Genomic DNA, 10,268 nt, shown 5'->3' with positions numbered 1-10,268 from the left:
TTTTCAGAGAAGCCAAAACAAAATGGCGGTCCAGTTTGAATTCGAATTGACTCTTCGACGGCGTTTGAGGGCGTAAACTTCATGCAGGAGGCAGTGATTACTTCGTAAAGCATAGATATTATTTCAGGGATTTCAAAATGTTGAAGTAGGCGTCAGCAACTGGAAGAGTAGGCGACTGTGACAAGCCAAGCTTGTTTCTTACAAGCTGATTGCTACGACCATTAAACTGGTGACAAAAATCAAGTAGCTGGTGGAACTCCGGCGGCTGCCCGCTTGTTTTGAAAACCCTGTTATTTTCGCCAGGTGTTCGAATGTAGACCGTGAGGTATGAGAATCGGGAAGGTACGGAAAGTAAAAAAATTAAATGTTACACAGTCTGTAAGCTTATGTAGTCTATGTACTGTTATTTAATTGTCATAGTCTATAAGATTCGAACTTTGGTCGGACACCGTACCTCACCGATTTCGCTGAAATTTGGCATGCAGTCTTGTTTTAGGGTCCTAACTACCAAATGGATATTAAAAAGTTTAATCCTTTTTATTTTGGAAAATATCGAGAAGGCCGATTTGAAGCGTCCGTGACGGCCCGCCAACATGGCGGATCAAAGGTGTTCTTGTTACTTCGACACTGAACCTGCCGTCACAGTTTCTCGATCATACTTGGTATAGTTATAAAGAACTATCTTTCTTCTTTCTATATATCAAAATAGATTCGGCAAATGTTGAGTTTGGATGATCAACGGCCAAGAAGTTCGAAGGTATGTTAACGATGTTTTGAACAGTCTCAAATTTACTACAAAATGAAAGGCTAATAACTCCACTGTTATCTCGATTTAGAACTAGCCATTTACCATGAACAAAGCTTGTTCATTGGTGAATTGATTCCATTAATAAAAGAATTGGGGAAATGTAACCGTTAAGAATAAAAAATTATGGAACCTCTAGTAAATTGGCCATTTCAGCGCCATTTCAGCGGTTTAGCTCATTTAACAGCAAATAATCGGGAGAAACATGAAAGGGTTACAGTCGTTTATAATAAGCAGTTTTCATGTATTCTTTGCTTATCTTAAACAAATACATAATCTTTGCCAAAGATATGGCGATTTTTGAGCGTACGATCGTTTCTCCAAATTTTTATGTCGGCAACTTTATTTTATTTGTTGTCGAGATTATACGCTGTTGTTATTCAATATTCGTTTCACAAGAACTTCTGTTGCTCGCATTTCCCAAATCACTGTTTAAGAAATTGCCCATTCCGTAACAGGGTCATTCTTACTTTTTCTTTAAAAATTACTAGGAAAGCGAGAATGTCATAGAACGGTTTTATACTAATGAAAATACCTGTCAGACATAACTTAAACTGTTTGTGTTATCTGGCTGTTTTCACAAATATGCAAATTAAGGAATTCTTAAAGTGCCTATCTTTAACTATTTCACGCTTAAAGATTCCTCTAAATCTTTTCGCCTACCTTTTTGCCAAACGAAGTTTTGTGTCTCCAGGCAGAATGCTCGTTATCAGCAATGAAAGTCGAAGAGATACAGAAGCTCGAGTAAAATTCTAACTGCTGTGAAATGAACATCGTTTGAGCTTGACGTGTATTTATAGATTGCGCTCGAGCTCCGTTAATTAAGTTTATTCATTTGGCGATCAGATAAAACTCAATGAATGATCAGAGTTATTTCTAAGTCCATTTCTAAGCACGGGAGACACGAAAATTTGTTTCAGAAGCATTTATGCATAGAAATACCGGTTTATTTTTGAGCGGTAAATCTGCATTTATAATAGCTGGGAGTTTGGGGTGTTTTTTGGTGTTGGTTTTTTTTTAGGGGGGCTCGGGGGGGGGGGGGGGGGTGTGGAAGTGGTGCCTTCGTATCCTCTTTTGTTCTTTTACACAGTGGCCTGAATTTGGAACAGTTCGGGGAATGGATTATAAATTACTCTTCGTTATGCCATGTCACCCCTTAATGTGGGAGCGCCGCGCCTCAATTCACGATAAAAAATTTTATCGCCGCCCGGTCCATTTATGTAGTTCTTCGCCAGGTCTTTCAATAGGCCGGTTACGAGCCTAGTGGCCCACCAGGCTGGAGCTCATACCGGTTTCCGCAACGTGAAGCGACAACGAGTATTTTTTACTCCACCCGGATGGGATGCTATTCCATCGCAGGGTTACCTCCCTTCCCGAAAAGCTAAAGATTGACTGGTAATCATTTTTACACCTGGGTAAGGAAAGGGACTCTGGGAGTTGAGAGGCTTTCCAAAGAACTTTTAAACGCATTGTCCCCCAAAAGCTCTATCCAGGACTGTTTGGTCCAGAGTCCAGCGCAGTGACCATTATTAGGCCATCACGCTCCCCAACCGTGTAAGAAAGTGCAAAAATCTGCTTGGGGTAAGCCCTGGGGTTGTACAGTTTGGTACGAAATGTGGGCTTTTAAATGTGGTAGGTCTTATATCCGTGGTTGGGGTGCGGTGGCTTAAAGCGACATTAAAAAACGTTTTCATAAACTGATTTGAATTACATTAATGAATTAAAGGGACAGTGTCACCAAGATTTAATAAAATTTAAAACTCTCAAGACGGTAACCTGGTAGGAAAAAAGTGGCCTTAAACTTTGACAGTTGACTTGGAAGAAATATATGGGCCTTGAATTGGGAGGGCTTATGAGAGAAAAGGATAAAAAGGGGAATTTCACAGAATCTGCTCAACAGCGTACTCTCGAATTTATCTTCCCACTGTCTTTTTCTCTCTCCAGGTTTTGGTAAGGCCAGACCGCTATGAGTGGATTTACAATTCATATTAACACTTTTTTGAGATTTTTAAATCCCGTTTCGGGCTTTGAATTGTGGGGATATTGCGTTGAGTTCTTCGGAAAGCCTCTGTAATATCATACCGTATTTACTCGAATAAGCGCCGCCCCCGAATATGCGCCGCCCTCGAATAAGCGCCGCATTTCGGACAAAAAAGTTAATAAGCGCCGCCCCCGGCGCCGCAGTCCCGATGCGGCGCTTATTCAAGGAAATCTGTTTAACTAGAAACAGAACTACAAAGCAACTCTTAAACAAACTTGGATATTTCTTTCCATCAAAAGCGACGTTCTGCAGTTCAAAGTGCTTGTTCTACCGCTCAGTTTTTCTATTGAACATTCTTCAGTACAATCTTCAGCAAGAGACGACTTTTGGCAATCAGGGGACCCTATTTTAATAAATGTAAACGATTAGATTCTTTGTGGCGTCAAACTTTTTAATAAGCGCCGCCCTCAAATAAGCGCCGCCCTCTAATAAGCGCCGCACTGGAGGCGTAAAAAATTTAATAAGCGCCGCGGCGCTTATTCGAGTAATTACGGTAGTCCCTTTCTACACCTAGGTCGGCGATAAGGACATACGTGATGTAAGTCATGACGCATCACGAGAGATGTCCTTATGGAGAGGTTCGACTTTAATAAAAAAAAAAGTCCGAGATAACAAAAACAGCCTAAGTTCTCACCTGCTTTTTTTTTTTGTAAAAATCTGGACGAAAAACATTTGTATCTTTTAACTTGCCCTAAAAATAATTGATTCGAAATTCATTTCAAATCAATGAGGAAAATGTGTTAGCTTCACTGTTATTATGTTGTTCTTGCCGCGAGTAAGCCACGCCTTCTTCGAACACGATAATTACTGATGACACAAACGTAAAGTCATGTTCATTTCAAAATCAGCTCGCATTATGCTTATTAACAGATGAGCTTTTTTGTTCAACATTCAGACCACTGTGTCAGAGATCTAAAGAGGATTCGGAGGCACCACTTCCGCCCCCCTCCCCCCGCCTTCCTACAACAACACCAAAAAAAACCCCAAACTCCCAGCTATTATAAATACAGATTTACCGCTAGAAGCCGAGTATTTTTTAACCGCGTCAGTCAATAATAAACCGGTATTTCTATGCATAAATGCTTCTGAAACAAACTTCCGTGTCCCTCGTGCTTAGAAATGGACTTTAATAACTCTGATCATTCATTGATTTTTATCTGATCGCCAAATGAATAAACTTAATTAACACATTTAAAAGCCCACATTTCGTACCAAACTGTACAACCCCAGGGCTTACCCCAAGCAGATTTTTGCACTTTCTTACACGGTTGGGGAGCGTGATGGCCTAATAATGGTCACTGCGCTGGACTCTGGACCAAACAGTCCTGGATAGAGCTTTTGGGGGACAATGCGTTTAAAAGTTCTTTGGAAAGCCTCTCAACTCCCAGAGTCCCTTTCCTTACCCAGGTGTAAAAATGATTACCAGTCAATCTTTAGCTTTTCGGGAAGGGAGGTAACCCTGCGATGGAATAGCATCCCATCCGGGTGGAGTAAAAAATACTCGTTGTCGCTTCACGTTGCGGAAACCGGTATGAGCTCCGGTCTGATGGGCCACTAGGCTCGTAACCTGCCTATTGAGAGACCTGGCGGAGAACTACATAAATGGACCGGGCGGCGATAAAATTTTTTATCGTGAATTGAGGCGCGGCGCTCCCACATTACGGGGTGACATGGCATAACGAAGAGTAATTTATAATCCATTCCCCGAACTGTTCCAAATTCAGGCCACTGTGTAAAAGAACAAAAGAGGATACGAAGGCACCACTTCCACACCCCCCTCCCCCCCCCGCGAGCCCCCTAAAAAAAAAAACACCAAAAAACACCCCAAACTCCCAGCTATTATAAATGCAGATTTACCGCTCAAAAATAAACCGGTATTTCTATGCATAAATGCTTCTGAAACAAACTTCCGTGTCTCCCGTGCTTAGAAATGGACTTAGAAATAATTCTGATCATTCATTGATTTTTATCTGATCGCCAAATGAATAAACTTAATTAACGGAGCTCGAGCGCAATCTATAAATACACGTCAAGCTCAAACGATGTTCATTTCACAGCAGTTAAAATTTTACTCGAGCTTCTGTATCTCTTCGACTTTCATTGCTGATAACGAGCATTCTGCCTGGAGACACAAAACTTCGTTCGGCCAAAAGGTAGGTGAAAAGATTTAGAGGAATCTTTAAGCGTGAAATAGTTAAAGATAGGCACTTTAAGAATTCCTTAATTTGCATATTTGTGAAAACAGCCAGATAACACAAACAGTTTAAGTTATGTCTGACAGGTATTTTCATTAGTATAAAACCGTTCTATGACATTCTCGCTTTCCTAGTAATTTTTAAAGAAAAAGTAAGAATGACCCTGTTACGGAATGGGCAATTTCTTAAACAGTGATTTGGGAAATGCGAGCAACAGAAGTTCTTATGAAACGAATATTGAATAACAACAGCGTCCAACAGCGTATAATCTCGACAACAAATAAAATAAAGTTGCCGACATAAAAATTTGAAGAAACGATCGTACGCTCAAAAATCGCCATATCTTTGGCAAAGATTATGTATTTGTTTAAGATAAGCAAAGAATACCTGAAAACTGCTTATTATAAACGACTGTAACCCTTTCATGTTTCTCCCGATTATTTGCTGTTAAATGAGCTGATCCGCTGAAATGGCGCTGAAATGGCCAATTTACTAGAGGTTCCATAATTTTTTATTCTTAACGGTTACATTTGCCCAATTTTTTTATTAATGGAATCAATTCACCAATGAACAAGCTTTGTTCATGGTAAATGGCTTGTTCTAAATCGAGATAACAGTGGAGTTATAAGCCTTTCATTTTGTAGTAAATTTGAGACTGTTCAAAACATCGTTAACATACCTTCGAACTTCTTGGCCGTTGATCATCCAAACTCAACATTTGCCGAATCTATTTTGATATATAGAAAGAAGAAAGATAGTTCTTTATAACTATACCAAGTATGATCGAGAAACTGTGACGGCAGGTTCAGTGTCGAAGTAACAAGAACACCTTTGATCCGCCATGTTGGCGGGCCGTCACGGACGCTTCAAATCGGCCTTCTCGATATTTTCCAAAATAAAAAGGATTGAAACTTTTTAATATCCATTTGGTAGTTAGGACCCTAAAACAAGACTGCATGCCAAATTTCAGCGAAATCGGTGAGGTACGGTGTCCGCGAACTTTTAAAAAAGCTCGAAAATTATGGAGTATTACACTTAAGTCTTAATATATTTACTTTCTGTATTTTGATTGAGTGCAAGAGAAACTAAAACTTAGCTGCTTATAGGTAAAGAGGCAAAATGTGTGCTTAATACCCTACAAATGTATGATCAACATATCAATCGATTTCGGTGGCAAATTTTTCTGCTTTATAATTCATTCTAACTTATTACAGTGATACACATAACCTTGACCCTAAAAGCTTTAACTAAACTCATACATTTTCGCTTTTATATGACCAAGTTCACTCTGTTCTACAAACTTTTACATAAGGTGAAGTTGTAACTGAAATTATGAAATATCCATATCCATATTATGGCCATATACCCGGCCACTCTTTCGCATCTCATTTAATAACAAAGTGCCTGTTGTGTTATGCCTCATTCTTTAAAGCATTCGGACACATGTAAATGAAGTGACCGGGTATTCTGCAATCGCTCCCCCTGAAAGCTTAAACTCAAATTTATACATGTTTGAAGCTTACCTTAGTTGAGGCCAATTTCACTTTGTTTTACAAACTTTTACATGAGGTGAAGTTCTAACTGAAATTTTGAGATATTTACATCCACTTGAGTGGCTATTTTGTACATCAAAACAGGTGAACCCACATAACTGTAATCTTCTGGAATTAGTTTTAACTTTTTTACCACAGCAGTTTAAAATATTGACACTTTCATTTCAAAGATGTTATGCACATAGTTATGCACATAATAGACTTAAACAGGGTGTAGAACTTGGGATTACACCTGTGACCACATATGGCAGGCTAGTTAATGTTGTGTTGCTTGAAATGATGAATAAATCACAAATTTTACAGGAGAAGGATGATTTAACATTTTATCAGAATAAAAAATGCTAAAAGATGATCACTTTTACATTTCCCACATGTTGCCATTTTGGACTTTTTGACATCAGTGTGTTTCCACTGTATTGTTAGGAAGCATGCATTCTTTGCGTGAAACAAATGGGCAATACATTGATGTCATAAATTCCAAAATGGCATTGTGTAGAAAATTCCTGTTTTAAAATACCTAAAAAAAATTTACGCTCGCTTCTTAAATTGTCTCACAGAGGGATGTCAAGGGCGCCCCATGCCTCAACCCCCAGCTACACTCTTTAAACAGGAGCAAAAAAATTGTTTTGACTCAAAACAGTCATCTTTAAAATTTGTGAGACTGTCCACACAGACACTGTTTATCCCCATGAAAAGAGCTCTAAAACATAAGAATAGACTTGTTAGTTCTGAATGCCATTGTTGGATCATTTGGCCTCCAGTGATCCCATACTTGTAAAAAGATTGTGCTGTGCAAATAATTAATCACTCAAGAGAGTGAAATGGATTTTTGCGTAGATGGCATCTGTGGACTTTAATCACTTTTCAGCGTTGTAAATATTATTTTTATGATGATCATGTTCTGTTAGTTTCAAAAAAATGCTGCCTGTTTTATCACAAGAGAGTGAAGGTGGTACATAATATCTAATTTGAAGCGCTACATAGGCGCGTATTGCTGTATGTGGAGGAGGGGTTTTAACCAATTTTGTCTGGGATAGGGTAAAGAAATCAGAGCCATTTTGGCCTTAAGTAGCTATTGCTGGCATGAAAAAGATTAGAAAATAAAACTTGAAATTAAAAAAAGCATGAACTGTTAAAGCAATGCACTGCCACAGCAAAGTTTTTGGAAAATAGCAAATCTTGTGAAAGGAAGAATGTTTTGCATCTTATCTAGCATAGGCTTTAAAGGCTGCAAACAGCCCAGGGGGTACTCAGGATTTCAAGTGACGGGGATGATCGAATGAGCGCAAAAATCAAGACCCAAAAAAATCCCTAGGGCTTCCCACAGGAGCCCAAAAAAATCCCTGGACCAAAAATTAACCCCCAAAAATCAACAGAAAAGTACTTAAGTTTGTACTTTATTTGCAGAACTATGCAGCCAAAGCACTACCACACATCTTTAGTTCGTATTTAATACCCAAAAATTCCCTTATTTTTATTAAAAAAAAATACTTACAAATTTTCCTACCCAAAAAAATCCCGGAACCGAAACTGTCAAACCCAAAAAAATCCTTCTATCATCCCCGTCACTTGAAACCCTAAGTACCCCTGCTGGGGCAAACAGGGCTGGGCTTCATCATCCAAGTGACACATGACTTCCCAAACATTTCCACAGTACAATGCTTTCAGGTTTTGATGTGCAATGAGCCACGTTAGAACAGTACACTGATAAGGTTTTCCTTATAAAATATCCATTTAGGGAACCTTAAGACAAATCAAAACTATGACAGTGAGATAGGTAAATGACCTCACAAAGAACATATTTTGTAGTTTTATTTTCCTGATTGTTCTCTTTTTTAGTCTCATTTAAGTGTTTGATCACATTTTCAAATACCTCAAGTTTCATCAGAAATTTTTTGTTACAAATTGTTTTTAAATTTCAATATACTCTGTCTGTCATGTTTGCAATCAGCCTTTACTGATCATGAGGTAACTGTAAAAGGGAAAGCAAGCAAGTCTGAGACAACATATTCTGAGAACAGTACACGATACAACTTTAATTTTTTAAAGAAATTAAATTGACCAAAGTTTTTTTATCCTTCACATTAATTAATTAATATTTTAATAGATCTCTTATTAACACGCTTAATTTATCTCCTTTGGTCACCTATTTTCTCCAGCACTACTTGAGCATGATTTAAAACACGTCCACCACTTGTATAAGGACCTACAAAAAAAGAGTGGTATAAATAAATTCATAATGAGAACAGACCCTTAGAAAGCACCAATATCATATTCGGAAGAATGCAGACAGTGAATGGGTGATGATATGTGTTCGAACGCGACAAATTGAAATCGAATTTCCTCCGAAAAAGAACATGAGCACTTTAATTTAGGTCCAACTATGTCTACGACGGGCAGAAATTCCTTTACGTTTTAGATTTGCATCTCGTACATAGCTGCAGCCCGGTGTCGAAATGAGTCTTTCATCTTGAATGTTACTTTCCGACAGTACTAGGTTCTACTTTCGGCAGGAATATTAAGTTATAAAACAGTCAAAACAGCAAAGCGAAAAGTTCGCAATGAAGTGAATTTAACGCTTCTACTTCTACCGAATTATTTGAATCTTGAGAATTATAAATATATTGGAAAAGACTTACCTTTCCAGCTGTAAATGGCTTAAATTCCAAGAAAAATCGACCCCTCCGCCATATTTGTTTTGGATTACATGAACCAATCAGGATTGAGGTTAGAATAGACCACTCTGCGATGTCGTTATATCAGCCTTGGCCAGGGTCATCTCGTAACGACTGCCATTTACCGAGAAGGCCCTGGGGACGAGGTTGCGAGATGACCCTGGCCAAGGCTGATATAACGGCATCGCAGAGTGGTCTATTCTAACCTCAATCCTGATTGGTTCATGTAATCCAAAACAAATATGGCGGAGGGGTCGATTTTTCTTGGAATTTAAGCCATTTACAGCTGGAAAGGTAAGTCTTTTCCAATATATTTATAATTCTCAAGATTCAAATAATTCGGTAGAAGTAGAAGCGTTAAATTCACTTCATTGCGAACTTTTCGCTTTGCTGTTTTGACTGTTTTATAACTTAATATTCCTGCCGAAAGTAGAACCTAGTACTGTCGGAAAGTAACATTCAAGATGAAAGACTCATTTCGACACCGGGCTGCAGCTATGTACGAGATGCAAATCTAAAACGTAAAGGAATTTCTGCCCGTCGTAGACATAGTTGGACCTAAAGTGCTCGTGTTCTTTTTCGGAGGAAATTCGATTTCAATTTGTCGCGTTCAAACACATATCATCACCCATTCACTGTCTGCATTCTTCCGAATATGATATTGGTGCTTTCTAAGGGTCTGTTCTCATTATGAATTTATTTATACCACTCCTTTTTTGTAGGTCCTTATACAAGTGGTGGACGTGTTTTAAATCATGCTCAAGTAGAGCTGGAGAAAATAGGTGACCAAAGGAGATAAATTAAGCGTGTTAATAAGAGATCTATTAAAATATTAATTAATTAATGTGAAGGATAAAAAAACTTTGGTCAATTTAATTTCTTTAAAAAATTAAAGTTGTATCGTGTACTGTTCTCAGAATATGTTGTCTCAGACTTGCTTGCTTTCCCTTTTACAGTTACCTCATGATCAGTAAAGGCTTATTGCAAACATGACAGACA

At 38.4% G+C, this 10,268-nt stretch overlaps 1 long non-coding RNA gene across 1 annotated transcript; it reads right to left on the bottom strand.

Moving 5' to 3' along the window:
* Positions 1-8,610: 8,610 nt before the first annotated feature.
* LOC144650921 (uncharacterized) lies at positions 8,611-9,426 on the bottom strand. The gene is made up of 2 exons (XR_013570223.1): positions 9,234-9,426; positions 8,611-8,800 (listed from the first exon to the last, which is right to left on the bottom strand). It is a non-coding gene; the product is annotated as an uncharacterized LOC144650921 (long non-coding RNA).
* Positions 9,427-10,268: the final 842 nt, after the last annotated feature.

This window comes from Oculina patagonica, chromosome 4, assembly GCF_052425735.1.
Source record: "Oculina patagonica isolate OP01 chromosome 4, crgOcupat, whole genome shotgun sequence".
Classification (NCBI taxonomy): Eukaryota; Metazoa; Cnidaria; class Anthozoa; order Scleractinia; family Oculinidae; genus Oculina; species Oculina patagonica.
The sequence above is the reverse complement of the archived record's forward strand: the minus strand, read 5'-3'. Positions and strand labels throughout refer to the sequence as shown.